Source organism: Lepisma saccharinum, chromosome 7, assembly GCF_977018435.1.
Source record: "Lepisma saccharinum chromosome 7, izLepSacc3.1, whole genome shotgun sequence".
NCBI lineage: Eukaryota > Metazoa > Arthropoda > Insecta > Zygentoma > Lepismatidae > Lepisma > Lepisma saccharinum.
Genome location: NC_139235.1, coordinates 51,619,139 through 51,636,132, shown reverse-complemented (window position 1 = coordinate 51,636,132; position 16,994 = coordinate 51,619,139). Strand labels below are relative to the sequence as shown.

At 40.0% G+C, this 16,994-nt stretch overlaps 1 protein-coding gene across 3 annotated transcripts in view; it reads left to right on the top strand.

Annotated features, from left to right (window-relative positions):
• The window catches only part of LOC145989853 (sodium- and chloride-dependent GABA transporter 1-like), a 271,956-nt gene that overhangs the window by 61,067 nt on the left and 193,895 nt on the right, over positions 1-16,994 (top strand). Inside the window, exon 1 of one of the 3 annotated variants that reach the window (XM_083125311.1) lies at positions 2,166-2,601. The exons of 1 other annotated variant lie outside the window; for it this stretch is intronic. The gene's annotated coding sequence lies outside the window, so the exon portion shown is untranslated. Of the gene's footprint in view, positions 1-2,165; positions 2,602-16,994 lie in introns of those variants that run through there. One more of the 3 variants, XM_083125310.1, reaches the window with a different exon arrangement.

The window sequence follows — 16,994 nt, the reverse complement described above, 5'->3', positions numbered from 1 at the left end:
ACTTCGTATGCCGGTGAATCTGCACTGACAACAACGGGGACTGGCCTAAACCGGAAGTTCCGGGGGGACCGGGCAAGACCTCACCAATGTTTATGTTTACATTTTTAACACGGTCTATATGTGAAATTTACCAAAATAGAACATTTGCTCAGGTATGTACTATATATTTTTTAATAAAACGCGTATATCCATGCGCCGAACTTAACATTTTTATGGGGAGGCAAAAATGTGATTTTCCACAGAAACTCTTCAATTGTGCGCCTTACTAGAACAGCATTTTGTGTAGAATATTTTAAATTTTCTTCTGATGGTATGATGAAGACAAGGGGCATTGGCCTCCCTAAATCCAATCCCTGTTTGTGTGTTTTGCTTTTTACTGATGAAAATCTTCAGTTGCCAACTATAACATAGTTTTAGCTTTCATCTCAAAACAAAAAAAAAAATAGCTTGGTTTAGAAATAAAATCTAAATCTTCCAAAAAAACATTTAAAAGTTATTGATTTTATTGTTTATGGATTTGGTTTATTTTACTTCGCTTTTCTGCCACTTTTGACTAATTGCAAAGATGAGGATGAGTAACTATATGATTAAATTTATGAATGGACACTCACAAACAGCCATGCCCAGGCTGGGATTCGAACCCGGTACCCCTGGCGTCGTAGCATTTAAAAGTTAAATTGATTAACATTTTATACATACATACGAACATGGGTCAACGATAGTACTTAATTATTATTATTATTATTATTAATAATAATAATTCTTTAGATGAAGGGAAAAAATGGGCGAAAAAGGGAAATTTTACCCCTTGGAAAGGGAAATTGTGCTTACAGATTGTGGCAACACTGGTCTGGCGTTGAGAGTACCAGTGGTGCCAACTCAGCAAAATTAAGCTAAAACAAATATGACAAACGATTTTCACTGTTTAGCGTGACGGTGCCGGCTCCTATTGTATGAGTGGTTCATTTGATTTAATCCCGCCTTTGAAAATGCGTGCGGTGCGCCGATCGTAAACTGTAGTATTACGCACGTGCGTTAAGGTTTATAACGAAGAGAAACTACAGGGCGAATTACTTCATTTTCTGAATGCGACATCGAGCAGTGGCCAGTTTTTTTTTTTAAACCGAATGGGGTGGTGGTTCGTTTGTTTATCGTACAACAATCACTACGAGAAGGCAATCTGATAACACGCTTGCCTGTGTTCTTTTTTAAAGCATTGAAATGTTCTTGCTCTTTACTCTTGGCTGCAAGATTCTTACTTTGAAAGAGATGGACTTATGGACGAGCGTGTAGATGAACTGAATTAGACTTGGTGAAGCCGATTCAGACACGGACACAGATTCATCGGTAGACACAGACTCGGATGAGTGGGAGAGTGAAACTGAAGAAAGAAAACTGGAAAACATTTAGAAGGTGAGCTCAGTTCTATCCTTTATATATTTTTATTTTTTCTATCGTTTTATTTCATACATTTCTTATGCTGGTAAGAAATATCCCTAATATAACTTAATTCATTTAAGGTTTAAAGGGAAAATATCAAAATGTATTTAGAATTTAGCGTAATCAATAGGTAGCGTAGGTAACGGGATACTAATTCATGCCTTTCACATTCAAATTTCGTTGAAAATTTTCAGACGATTCCACTCTCTCCAGGTTGCAACACTGCAAACGAACGTCGCCGCAGACAATGGAGTGGGGAAATGTGATGTGAGGTGCGCAAACAATGGATTGCAGCGTCTTGTTTTTAAACTTGTCAAGTTATAATGTTTCTCTCACCTAACCCGCGCTCACAGTCGAATGTGAACGAACGCAGTTTGATTCTCTTCAGATACCAAATCTCCCTACATGTAGCTGTTTTCTGTCACAGTTTGCAACACTATTGGCATAGAGCAGCTCATAGGTGGAGGGACAGCGAGAAGGTGGGGGCAGGAGCAATGTGTACATGTCCTTGGGAACTCGTGCGTACGCAAATTAGGAACCTGGTCATGTGGTCGAACGTGTTTACTCACATGACGTAAGGGTGCTTAAATCAATTTCCAAAGAAAAACGGCGCTCGGCGAGCAAACCATTCGTCGGTTCCACAATGCGTCTCCTGTCCCACTCCTTCTCTATCGGCTTTGTCTCATTTCCCCTCCCCTCCTTCCCTCTGCCCCCCACACTGGGCCCCATCCAAGTTAGCGACAAGAACTTAAAATCAGTTCGGCGCGTACGAGCCACGCGAATAGCCAAGACGCTTGGAAAGTGTTGACAGGAAGTCTGCTGTCTCGTTCGAAGAGAATAGAGCAGGCAGCCGCAAGTGTTTTCGCCCAACCACAGTGCCGAGTAGCCCCAGCAAAATTCCTAAGATTATCACTGAATTTATTGGAAGACACAGCAGTATCCTTATGTTCCGGTTTACCGGTGACTGAGTTACAGAACACCAAGTGTACAACTTCTAAAAACAATCGAGTATATGTAAAAATATGAAGATGGTTTCATGCAAAAAGTACTGAACAAGGTGTCTTTTAAGAAAAAAAAACATTTATCCGATTTTCACTTTGGGCCAGAACTCTAGTTTCGTCCGAACCGGTTCCTTAGCTGCAAAGGATACGCTGACAAGAGGTAAGCTACCATCAAAATATTTACTTCTTTCATATATTTATCTTCATTGAGCATGCATGGACATTCAGGGGTGAAGTATAATTCAGTACGAACACGTGTTATCCTCATTGACGAGTAATTGGCTCCCGAGGGAGCGTAAAGGACCTCGCGCACTGAGACGCGGGGAAACACGGAAAAATCCGTCAACAGAACTTCTGTCGTCTGCTTCTATTGAAATCAAATGGTGTAACGCTTACAACAGGGGAACGTACGGAACCAAAGCACGGAATTTCCGGCTAGAAGTCTGCAGGTTATCTTGAAGGTTATGGCCCACTGAGACGCCGGAAGCGAAACTGTTCCGTTCTGTTTCCTCGCTTCCGACGTCTGAGCGCACGTCAAGCTTAATACGTAATTTTGACACCGGTGAATGTTGGAAGACAGACTCCAAACTTCGCGTGGTGCCCTCGAACTTTATCAGAAACAATGTGCTAGTAATACTTTTGCTGGGGAGGGGGGGAGGGGGAGAGGATGCCCACTCAGTTGCGTATTTGTGATTTAATTTTGGGAGATAGTTTTTTTTAGGGAGTATGCGAATTTGTATCATATGTTACCAGTCAGTTATTCCCTGGCGGTTTAAGTGCCTTACAACATTGGCTCTAACCTAGTTCATTAAATTTTATGATAACATTTAAACGTAGTTTAAAAACACTTAGTATATTTACATTCTAGAAAAACCAAAACACACACAAAAACAGCTATCGAACACCGAAAACATGACCAAATTTCTATTGTTAACCCACCTTCAAATTTCTTGTGAACTTGAATACATGTAAAATATCACAACCATGCCATGAAAACTTTAGCGGAATACAGCCTGCTGTTAGCTCGGTGAGTAGTTCAGTTGCAAAATGGTGAGTTTTATTAAAAGAAGAATTCACAAGGCTATTACTCTTCAACAAGAACATTTTTCATAACTGGACCATTAATGGACACAAATGATTTTTCAGTCGTGTTTGTTAAATAGTTAAATAATGGTATATTCTATGCTTTCAATTTAATTTTTTTGATGAGAGGGATAAAAACATCCTTGACAGGAATAATAATAATAATAATTATATTTTGCCAGAGAAAAATTCCCCGGCATCCTCCCCTGTTAATTCGCACAGTGCTAAGAAACAACATTATTTACATTACACCAACAGTGCTTGTTTCTGTGCAATTTGCAGTTGCATTATTTGCGTACATTGTCTACAAATGCAGTGCTTTCATTTAAGAATTCTAGTAGTTTTGCAACTTTTGGTGTAGAACAAATGCCGACACAGAGCATTTAAAGGGTTGGCGCCCCTCCCAGACTATCTTCTCTGAACATGTTTGGAATTGCGTAGGTGCGGATTTCTAAATTATTATTTCAGTGGCTGTTTTAATTGACGCAACTAATTTGTGCCATTTGGCCAACTGCGATTTTGATATGGATGAAAAGGGAAGGAAATGTTCTGGGCGTCAAAAAAGGTCCCATTGCATAGTAGTTGCCTGGGGACGCCCTGTTCTGAAGAGTGGTTTTAGGAATACTGGAACCCAGCGGCGGCTCGTGACTTTTCAAAGATGCGTGCTACAACTGATGCTGTTTTTCATGTACTTACCCCCCCCCCCAACCCCCACCCACACATACGTGCCGGCTCTGTGGCCACGAACGTTAAGTGGTCGACTTTCGATCTTGCCATCGAAGTTCCGGGTTGGAGTCTCGGGCCGGGTATGGGTATGGGTATTCTTTGTGAATGCCCCTTCATTAATTTCATTATTACAAAGTATTACAAAGAATACCCATTACCGGGCCGAGACTCCAACACGGAACTTGGATGGCGAGATCGAGTGCCTTTAAATACAGTGCTGTTGTCAAGATGTTCTTTAACAGCATTGTCTAAACTGCTGACAAAATCAAGGAGCCCTAAAAATACCCCAGGGTTTGCGGAGGAATCTGTTTCATCGTGGCCGGCCACGCAGGGCCAACGCAAAAGCTCCACAGAACTTGATGCAGTCTATGATTTTTGACAAGACGTGGCGATTTTTTTCAACTTACTCATTATGCGATTCTAGATAAGCGTGCCTTAAGTGCGTTGCTATGTTGACAGTTCCGAGAGACAAAATGTAACTCATTATTCATGTGCTTTTTGCTTTCACTATGCTTCCTCATATATTCACTTAAATGTCCTAGATCTTTTACCCCTTCTTTAGACCACGAATCATTACTTCCAAAAAGTATGCAAGGAAAACAGAATAATGCATTTCGAATTTGACACCCACAAAGCCATGGTTCACTATCGTACAGTTTTCTATTAAATCGCCTTTTATGCGTAGCGTTCTTACCTCCCTTTGCATTTTGCGATAGATCCAAATCTGGCAACGGCCGTCCTAGCGCTTTTATTTCTAACTTTTCTTCAAGTGTTCTTGAAGAGAAAGGTCGCTGCAACAAAGAATCCACCGAATTCATGGTACACTATAACACGCACACTCACTTTCACTTCTAACAACAACAACAAAAAGCTAATCCTTCACAACAATGACCACCACTTCACACGCCACGCGATTTTAACACAATGAAATGAACCGCGCGGAAAATTTTCGGGTCTGGAAGCCGGGGAAAAATGACGGTACTCTTCAGTTTGTTTCTTGACTATTGAAGTGCTACATAAACACAAGGAAATATAGTATATATAGCATTTAAAAACAGGTAATTTAGATAAAATATAAAATTAGAATTTCCTAAACATAAATTACATAGCAAAATCCACTTTCGGAAGCAAAAAAGGCACGGACTATAGTTTCAGAGTTGCAGTTTTTACAACGTACCACCGAAATAGATAAAAGGCTAAGGGGTAGTGGTAAATGTTGAGGCTCTTAACATGAGAAGTTTCATTTCACTTTGGGGCTTCGTTCAACTTCTTGCATTTGTGAGATTTGCTTTTTTCTTCTGTTCATTTTAACAAATTTAGCAACGTGCTATAGCACGGTAGCACGTATTAAGCAGCCGCCACTGCTGGAACGGGAAAACTAATTTTAAGAAATATAACTTTTTCAAAAACAGAATTTCGATACACGTGCTTAGTAACAGTTTTATAATTCTTTGAATGTTTTGATTCATTCATGGATTGATTGAATGGACATTTCCACTCAATTTTTTTTACAACAATTTTAAAAACTACACCCTGGAAAAATGACCCCTGCAAGTTCTCGCGTTTCTCTGCGTCCAGTTTAAGGCAGAAACGAGACTTCCAAAGTTGGTAGGCTAGCGTTGCGCTGAAAACACGCCGCCGCCATGTTACTACGTCACTCCTTAGGGAGAGCTCGTTTGTCGTCTGCTTCGAGCGTCCAGTTCCGGATGGGTAGCTCACGGTGAGCGAACACGTGCAGCAGTTTTAAAAATCAGTACCGATTTAAATAATGGAAGAAGGAGCGATAGGAGAAAGGAAAGCTATGCTTTGTAATGATCATTCTTCTATGAAATATCCGTGTTGCTCACGTGCAAGATGAATGAAAGGGTTCAGCTGCATGTGTTCTCAGGCCATGCGAAAAATATTGCTTATAAAATTGGTTGCTGACCAGACACTCAAAAATATTTTTTAAACTTATATTTATCGATATTTACCGTAACCTATGTAGTGTAGGAATTTTCACATTCTTCACTTTATTTATAAAGCCTATTTAACTTTCTTTTCCATAAAGAAATTCCAGTTTGTGTTCCATTTCTGTTGCGTAAAATTATGATCAAACATTTTTGTGCAGATAAGAGAAAATACACTGAGAAGATTACATTACTAGTTGCACAGTACATATCTATACTTAGTTTATGTATAATTATTACAAGGAAGTAATGTGTATAACGATGGACGTATTTAAGGGGGATTCAACGGGTCCAACCCCTCTCTTTTTTTGGTCACTAAAATTACCAGTTCCCTTGTTCTATCCGCTTGTTCATAAAAAAATCCTTCGGACTTATTTCATTCTCTTAAATTAGAGTCGTATAGGACGGGATACGGATGGGAAGGAAATTTCGTAATTCCACTCACCAGATGGGACTGCAGACCAATATCTGCAATTTCCTGATAGTTTCGGAATTTCTGCGATAAGAAACTGCATTGAGACTATCAAATCATTAATTTTTCCCCCTCGAATCATATTAAAGAAATTTGGTTCTTAAAAACGTAGTGACGCAAGATAAACAGAAAAGTGTCAATACTTCGTGACTACAAACACACAACTTTGTCGGGTCCAACATCCCCTCCCCCCATGCTCCCCAACAAGCTTCCGGACAGCAGTGCACTGGATTTTTACTTACGAAATAAAGCAACCCTAATCATACCAAAAGTTGATCCATCCCCCCCCCCCCGTGAACTATATATACGCCCACATAGGCGCCGACTTCATGGGGCTTGGGGGGGGGGCTCGAGCCCCCAATGTTAACGATGTGGGGGCAGAGCCCCCCAAATAATTTTGCTTTAGAGGATGTAATGTATTATTTTGCTTCTCTTGAAAAGTTTTCTCTGAATTGTGCTACATGAACTTAACTTTAAATACACACTTGAAATGTTCTAGACCATCAATTTGGGGGTCTGAGGCCGCTAAACCATGAACTTTAGGGGGGGGAATGACCAGACACAGCAAAACACATGACTTATTACTATTTACTAAGTATGTAATTATGAGTATTGTTAAACTTTTTACTAAAAAGAGTTTCAAGAGACGATATGCATGAACTAGGGTAGTGGATGGGACGTTTGGGCTACAAATGGCTCTAACATGACATTCAGAACGATATCATTGATATATTAGGGAGATCTGTTTTGCGCTCCGTGGTAGCAGATATTAAAAGTCGGGAATATTTTGCTATTATGGTTGACGAAACTTGTGACATATCCATCCGGACTATTAATATTCTGCATTAGAACTGTGAATAAAAAAATGATATTTTTGAGGAATTCGTGGGCTTTTATGAGATTCCGAACTCTGAGGCCAAAACTTTAAATAGGGAGAGAATGAGTCATTCATTAATTTATTTCAGTGATCAGAGTCCCCCCAATAATTTTGACAAGTCGGCGCCCCTGTACGCTCGTGTGTATAACAATATCCCATACAGAAATAGTACGATATAATTATTTTGAATTTTGTACTGCGAAAAAAGCCGCCTCATCTCGTTACGCCGAACGCATTAATTGGTTGGTTCACAACTTCACCACTAAGGATTCTATCGAGACGAGACATGGCAGCCTTGGTCTCGTTCTCGTTGAGAATTGTAAATGTCTGTCTCGTGTTTATTTGTAAATGTCTCATTGACAGTCTCGTCTAAATTTATAAACATCCGTCTCGGTTTGGGAGGGCAATTCTCGTTCTCGTCTCAAGTCTAGAAAAATATAGAATTAATAACGTATGCAGAGGCTTATCATTATAAATACAAAGAAAACCTTTCTTAATATTTTTTTTTTATTATTATTATTTTTACTCCTCGTACAGCCCTCGAAAACTAAATATTATCCTGCTTATATATGCAAACCAAACTGCAGATTCAGAATTACCAGGAATCAACTGGCGTTGTAATTATTATACACAAAATTCATGATTTATCTGAGGAAGTCGCATGTTCCAGGTTTGACTCTCGACCTGGGCATGACTGTTTCCTTGTGAGTGACATTTCATTGAACTGGAAATTGTTACATGGGAGGATGTTTGCTCGAGACTTTGGGGACATCTAGGGGGATTCTTCTATTGTTAATGTTAGTGTTGCTCACGAGACGAGGCATGTTCCGTCTCGTCTCATAAAAGGAGATGGGACAAGTGAATGATTTCGAAATGAGATGGGACAGAAGAAAAAGTTCGTTTCTTATCATGGCAGGTTTGGTGATACTTAGATTGTGCAGTTGGTGGTAGTGTGTGTGTGTGTGTGGGGGGGGGGGGGGGTGTACTCCTGCACCCCGACTTCGAATACAGCTTGTAGTTATTCATCTTCATTGTAGCGATTAGCCAAAAGTGGAAAGAAATGTGATGTTAGAGATAATAATTAATAAATAAATTATAATAAATTAACCATGCGTTCTCATCGTTGCGGTTAAACAAAGTGAACGGAAAAGCGACGTAAAAGTAGGATAAATACAAAAATTTGCAATATATATATTAACTGAGGAAAACTGTCATTTACTGCAGGAAATTGAAAAACTCACCGTACCTTTTTATACCGTATCACCTCTTATATTGCAGAAATTGGCGTGTAAACCAGTGTGTTCTTAAAGTATTATCTTAAAATTTGTGAAGAAAATATTATGACGAAAATAACTGTAATTCCAGAAAAGGCATTCCTATAATATTAAGTTCTTGCCAGTGAGAACTAACCTATGTATTGGCAATGAGCAAGGCTGTTCACGTGTTCAGCCATTGACTGTTACAAGGTTTGCTTTGTCACCCTAATGGGAAAACCCTCTACCGAGCAGTGGCGTAGCGTGATTCTATGAAAGGTGTAAGGCTTCCTTAGATAAACCTGATCTGAATATTGGATAAAGAAAACTCAAAGATATCTTAAATAAATAGAATCTATTTGAATGTAAGTCACCCGTTTTGTTAGCTACACCGCCCGTCAAGCATTGTTGAAACAACACGGGAGTCGATTTTCTTGGTTCTCTTCTGACCTTGCATACAGACGCAGCGGGGACAGAAATATCGCCAGATAGCACCCACTCGTAATGCGCATTACAGTGCGTGAGAATCGGGACGCCCTGTCATTGGTTGATAAGATACTACGTAAACAAACACACCCGCCATGGGCGAGTCCAAATCGTTTCTTCCATTCACCCGCACGTAAGTCCTCTCAAGAGGCCTTACAGAGAAACAACTCGAATCAAAACAAGTCCTCAATTGATTCGTTAAAAGTTCTACTTGAAGTCTGATATTGCTATGTGTGTTCAAGCGATAAATACGGGAATGAAATACGTTTTCTTCAATAATTTCAGCTTGTAAGGTGGACTTACAAGCCTTACGTGGACACTACGCCGCTGCTACCGAGTGGCTGAATTATAGTAAATACTACTATACTGCTAGGGCATAATTCATCTCCAAGAAATGGGAGCACATATTTTTGCACTGGAAGTTGTATGATACTTGTTTTACACAGTAACAAGTGAATTTTCTGTCGCTTCCGCGGCTCATGCTAAGTTGTCGGGACGAGCAGAAGCCCCGCCTGCACGGATTTCTAAGTGATGACGTCAGAGGACCTCCTGTCTGTGGAGAGGACGTTTTCAAATCCGTGACGTAGTAGGTGAATTTCAGCGGTGTTTGAAGGCGTGTTTCTCGAGAACCGAAACAAATATCGCCGAGATATTTTGCTCATCTCATGTTTGTGTCATTATCTGTAAAATTAATGGATTTAAAACGTTTTTCATGTCAAAGTGGAAATGTCCATTGGGTTATTTAGCGTGGCTTTTCTGCAACTTTTGGCTAACCGCGATTAATAAGAAGACACTCATAAAGACCCATGCTCTGGCCGGGATTCGAACCCGGTACACCTGGCACCGTAGCGTGTGCTAACCCATTCCGCATTTTTAAATGTTAAGTGAGAGTGGTTCTTTATTAGCATGCAATGTCAATTGGACATTATCCATTGTCTAGTGTTTTTACTTGTACAGTGTCTCTCAAAAGTTTTAGGCCAACGACATTTTAAACTAGGCAACCCAAATTACACAAGGCGTTGGTGGGTTGCATGTAGAGTTAGGCTCAATTTCAGGGTTGGCACATGCACAATCGATATTTATGAAATACGCGAAAGAAATAAAAACAAGTATTATTGTATAAAATTATAAAAATATCACTATTATATCGCAAATGACAAAATTCTTTCTGAAAAAATAGGTTTTCTAGTATTTCATCGTTGATGAGTCTACAGAAAGAAAAAGAGGTGAGAGAAAACGAAAGAAGAAAGAGAAAGCGAAAGGAGAAGGGGATAAGTAGAGGAGAAGAAAGAGAGGATAGACGAGGAGAGGAGAAGTAGTGAGAAGAAAGGAGAAATATTCGAGTAGAGATGAGAAAAATGGAGCAAAGAAGAGAAGATAGGAGGAAAACAAGAGGAAAGGAGGGGAGGCGAGGCAACGAGAAGAGAGGAGTGGAGAGTTGAGTAAAAGAGAGAAAGGGAGAAGAACGAAAGTAAGAGGAGAAGAGTCCAGTGGAGTCGGAAATCGAAGACAGGAGAGGAGATAAGAGGAGTGGAGAAGAGTGTTATGGAGACAAGATGCGAGAAAAGTAGGGAAGGCAATATGAGATAAAAGCAGAGGAGAAGGAGAGGAAAGAAGAAGGAGAACGAGAAGATAAGAACAGAAGAGACTGGAGACGAGAGGAGAGAAGAGGTAGTTGCAGAAAATATCGTCTCAGCGTCAAGAATTGATGCATTGATCAAATTATGGACATGAAACATTCAATAACATTTTTGAAATGTATTGGAGAATGTATTAGATCGGTGGTCCTCCTCCGTTGCCGAGCGGGTTAAGGCGTTCACTCGTCTTAAGATCGTTCGCTGCGGGACGGCGTAGGTTCGAATTCGGCTCTGGTCGGAATTTATTCGGCCTACGTATAGGGCCGGTGGCAACCCACCATCGTGAGGAAATTGGGGAGCTCCGAGTGAGTGAGCGTAATCCGGTCGCGATGTCCTACAACGGCTGGGGGGTCGGTCGGGCCGACCACCCGTCCCCCTAGTCTGACTGCAGATCTCCACGCCCCCTTGGTGGCTCGCGTGAGAGGGAGGCCAGCAGGCCTTGGCTCGATATTGGGCTGTTGCGCTATTGGATTATTATTATTAGATCGGTGCAAAATGTATTTTGGCTGAGTACAGATCAAGAAAAAATCTTCCACGTGAGATCTTTGATTTTACCTGCGATTATATGTAAAAGCATGAATGTAATTTTAATATTTATAATAATAATAATAATAATAATAATAATAATAATAATAATAATAATAATAAATTGTCTTTATTCAGCGGGCGAGGTTCAGCCAAGGGCTGCTCTGCCACCTAACCCTTGTCAATATGATAATACATATGATAATCCATAAGTTTATATAACTTATGGAGCAGTAAGCTAAACGTAAAAAAAAAAAACAGATACAAAAAAAAAATGAAGAAAGAAAAAATACATAAGAATTATCCAATTCTTCTCGGTTCGTTGAAATGCTGATTTTGTAATTTAATATTTCCCCTCCCCCCATCGTTAATTCCAAACAGAATCATTCCGTTTCACACGGCGTGAACACAGTGGGATATGTCTAAAACTTACGAAAACGAAAATTTTCTATGTTGTATGACTCATTCCCTTGTTTCATGTTCCTCTTCTGTATACTCCAATGTCACAGTTTGAATATCGGGCAATTATTATGAGACAACAAACAAAGGTGTACCAGACAATAATTATGGGACAGAGGAATGGAAGTGGGTAAGTTAAGAGTTCTAGATGTGTGAAATGCTGTCTTGGTTATGGTGAGATTGGTTTGGTATACGAGGGTCACTATTTATATTTTGAGCCTAACAATGAAAAAAACAGGAATTTGGCATTGAAAACTGCTTTATTGTTTTTCGAAGTATTCTCCTTTATGGTCAATACACTTTTGCATTCGTTCGAACCATTTGTCAAAGCAGTTTTTCCAATCTTCTTGAGACACCTTCATAATATGGTTTTTGAACGCATCAACGGCATCTTCCGCCGACGAAAATCGTTGTCCACGCAATTTATTCTTGACATTCGGGAACAAGAAGAAGTCATTGGGTGCCAAATCAGGACTGTACGGCGGATGACCCATCAATTCGATTTTTTGACTGTTCATAAAGTCGGAACGCATCAACGGCATCTTCCGCCGACGAAAATCGTTGTTCACGCAATTTATTCTTGACATTCGGGAACAAGAAGAAGTCATTGGGTGCCAAATCAGGACTGTACGGCGGATGACCCATCAATTCGATTTTTTGACTGTTCATAAAGTCGGTTGTTAGACGAGATGTGTGACAGCTGGCATTGTCTTGATGAAGAATGATCCGACGGCGTTTGTTTGTTTTCCGTATTTGACCGAAGACCTCTGGCAAACAAATTCTTGTGTACCATTCAGAGTTGACCGTTCTGCGTTCCTCTAAAGGCACAGTTGCCACATGACCAGTTTTGCCGAAAAAACAGGCGACCATTTGTTTCGATGTGCTTCGAGCGCACAACTTTCGTTGGATTGGGTTCATCTTGAAACACCCATACAGTCGACTGCTGTTTACGTTCCGGCTCATATGCATATATCCATGATTCGTCACCTGTTACAATCTTATATACGTCTTTTGAAGCACCACGATTGTATTTATTGAGCATTTGTTTGCACCAATTGACGCGAGCGTCTTTTTGAGTTTTTGTCAAATTGTGTGGGATCCAACGAGAACATACCTTTCTCACAGCTAAGTGATCATGTAATATTTTATATATGCTGGTGGAACTAATGCCTATGGTTGCCTCAATCTCACAGTATGTCACATGACGATCTTGCAGTATTAGGTTTTGCACAGCATCAATGTTTTCTTGAACAACAACTGATTTTGGACGACCTTTGCGAATCTCGTCGGTGAGCGAATGGCGGCCACGATTAAATTCGTTATACCAGCGTTTCACAGTGGCAAAGGATGAGGCTTCATCGCCAAATGTGGAATAATCCACGTCGAAAATCGTAAAAAATCATCGCACGAAAATGTTCACGAGTTAATTCCATTTTATTGTTGTCGCGCAATCTCCAAGGCAAGATAAACAACACAATGAAGCTATTGACAAAACATTTGAAGTACGTTATGGTCAATAATGCCAGACGATTCCGTGCAAACGTCAAATCGCGCCTAACTTCAATCAGTGTTGCCGAGGCTCAAAATATAAAAAGTGACCCTCGTATTTCATTTCTTTACTGTGTTCAGGTCCTAGGTGTCCTGGGTTCGAATCCTTTGTATGTAATCCTAATGTGATTCTCCCCGAGGCCTTGGTGGTCGGATGCGTCTTCTCGCAGCTTCCTCCTGGCGTCTGGGTCATAACAGTCCCCATCCCCATGTTTACAACCACGGCAGGGTTTGTCAGGAGTCATCAAGATTCTTCCGAGTGTCCAGTAGCGTGCTCAAGGAGGGGTGATGAGGATCATAATTCTGCTTAGGCTCAATATTTTTTGAAAAAAAAAAAGAAGAAAGAAAAGGGAGGAAAAGATGGCAAAACGAGGACTTCAGGAACGACTACTAAAAAGTACATGTAACCCCCACCCGCCTCTTCGAAAAACTTGGGCTCACCACACGAATGTCTGCTATTTATCAAAAGAACAATTGACGGCGAACCATAAAGGTTCTTCTTACCTTTAAACGTGACAATTGAGGTGTTTGCATTTCAGTTTCAATCATATTTAATAATTCTCATCGTATGGGATAGAATTATTTGTCTTTTGTAGTCGTAAGGTCTGTGGTATGAGCTTTTGCATTGAATTGGCAGTGACCTTGACGTTTATCACAGAGAAATATTGTGCCCTTCACCCCTCTCCGTTGAAAGATCGACCTTGACGTTTGGCAAATCTTGCGATGACTACGTAAAAATGTCACGCTTCGCCACTGTCTATTTTATACTTGAACCGGAGGAGGATTATGAGATCGAAATTTGAGTAGTTCTTCTTTGGAAATAATGTCGTTAGTGTGTTGAGGATTCTGAAATGGTTATATCTGATGATGTTTTAGATTTCAAGGTTAGGCAGTAGTAAATTTCTTTAAAGTTTGTAGTAGGGGATTTGTGAAGGGACAGTAAGCAATTTTGTGATCTCGTGTGTCTGGGGTGGTAGGGCAGGTGGAATCGGGTCTGTCTCGAAGTCATTCCAAGTATTTTCCATACGGAGCGTGTCCTGTGATACATACATTAGCATCGGTCTCGTCTCAACCCTATTATATGTGTATGTATATTACCAGAAAACTGAAATGTTATTCTAAATAATACCCTCCTTGGGAAAATGCTGTTTGTCCCATTGCATTTGAAGGAAGCCCCCCCCCTTCCCCCCACAGGATAAAAGTCTGGGAGCGCACATGACAGAGCACTTCATACCGCACGTGATCGTCACAGTCCCGGCCTGCCGTAAATATAGTTATTGATGATCCAAGGACCTCGCCTCGTGTTAGGAGAATTCAGAATTAGGGAAGTTCCCGATCTTCATATGTGTCTGAAAGTCCCCGTGCTTCGATTTTATTTTTATTTATTTATTGCGTCTTGTTTATCATGGCGAAGTTAAGGCTTTGTAGCCTTTTCTACCACTTAACCATGTTTACAACAACATTTAAACCATTACATAGAAAGGTAAATTTTAAAATATAAAAAGAGAAATATAAAATTACAAAGAAAAAATTACAGAAAAAAATGATAAGGAAAAAAAATACATACGGGAATAAAAACCTAACCTATACACACGAACATACAACAAAACACACACATACACACACACACACAATCAGATATTCATGACAGTCGTCAGGGATTTGAAATATTAAGGTGAATAAGGATTTTCAGTGTTGTTCTGCGCTTAACTGTATGCAATTTATCACTAAAATATAATGTGCTAACTATTTGTGCCCAGTAAAAAATGTTTTAATTGCGTCTTAAAGACATATGCTGAAGATGAGTTTCGGATTTCGAGGGACAGTGAGTTCCAAAGACGAGAAGTAGAAACGGTGAAAGATTTTGAATAAAAATTTGAGTTATGAAGGGGGATGAGTAGTTGAGTTCTCCCTCGCGATCTGGTGTCAAGGCTGTGTGATTCGGAAAGCATTGAGAATCTGCTCGAGAGATAAGCCGGTTCCTTTGAACTGATTGCCCTATAGAGAAGGGTGAGGTTGTGTACCTTTCGTCGATCAATTAATTTGAGCCAATTTAGCTTTGTAAAGAAACCGGATAAATTGTCCCTATATTTCAGATCGAAAATAAAGCGGACGCAGGTGTTTTGTACTCGTTGAAGACGTTGAGCGAGATCATCTGGTGATGATCATAACCTAACCTAATCATCAGGCTCCGCCGCGTTTCAACACTTTCACTATGCTATTAACCATTGTACGACTGAACATAAAAAAGAAGAACACTAAACAAGACATTGTTCACTGGAATAATACAGGGTGTCCACAGATTCCCTTCGCGATTGCAAACGTAGTTTTAAGGGAAGACTGACAGTTTCACACCAGTTGTGCATTTATTTCAATATCGTCCAAATGGAACTGCTACAAGAAAAAGTGGAAGAAGAAAACGGCGCGTATGAGAGAGTATGAATTTCTCCTCATGTTGCAAATGGAGCATTTTTTATGTGGATTATTAATCTAGAATTTTCAGAATCCCATGTATTCCTTATGGGCAATCAACTTCCAGTTACGGCTAACCAAATGGAAGTTTCGACTTTTCCGCTTGTCAAATTCATCTTCAATCTGTCCTCATTTCCGTTGATATATTTTTCTATGCCATCGGAAGTTTCATATTCCTCGTAAGCTCAATGCATTTCTTCTTGCCTCTTGCGGCTATCCTGGCAGTGTTGCGCATAAAAGAGCTAAATTTCACCTTAAATGGGGATAAAACTGACTTTCAAGCAGCTAGATTTACGAAGGCTGGATAAAGTGCCTTCTACGGTAATTTTAGGTGTGGAAGGACTGGGGGCCCTACTATTACAGTTAACTTTAAAGTGATGACAATATATTTTTAATTTCCACCGTGTAGGTCTAGCGGCATCACCCATATCAATACTCCACCTTTGATCGTATGAAATCGAAAATAAAGGATTCCCGGATAACAATATTATGTCATCTTCACGTCAGCCACGGCGCTATAAAATGTAGCTGGGCAGGTAAGAGGGGGTGGTCGTCACAGCCAATATAACAATGTCACCTGCAAAATGTATATTTGTGGCAAAAGTTGGTCTATGTGGACCGGGACCAGTGATGACATCATAGTGGGGCACTTTACAGCGGGCACTTTACAGCCAAACCAGTGCACGAAAGAGCCAGATCTGGCTCCAAAAGAGGTAGTAAGTGTTTAAAGAAGTGTTTAAAACAACTTGCTTTAGACCTTTAAAGCACACTTGTTTTGTTACAAATGGTTAAAACGTTTAAAACACACTACTTTCTTTTGATACAAATGTTTGTTACCCTGCCCCCGTGTCAGGGCAACAGTGTTTTTTTTCTTATTGTAATATTTATTAATATGTTAATTAATTGGGTAATCAAGTGTATAAACATATATACGTCTGATTAGTGTAAATCAATTTATTATGCATTTTTAGGTTCGTATTTTTCCATGTATAAATACCATGTAGCTCTCTGTTCTTGCTTCGTGTTTCGAACGTTCAAAAGAAAGGCGGGCAGTTTAGCTGTTGTA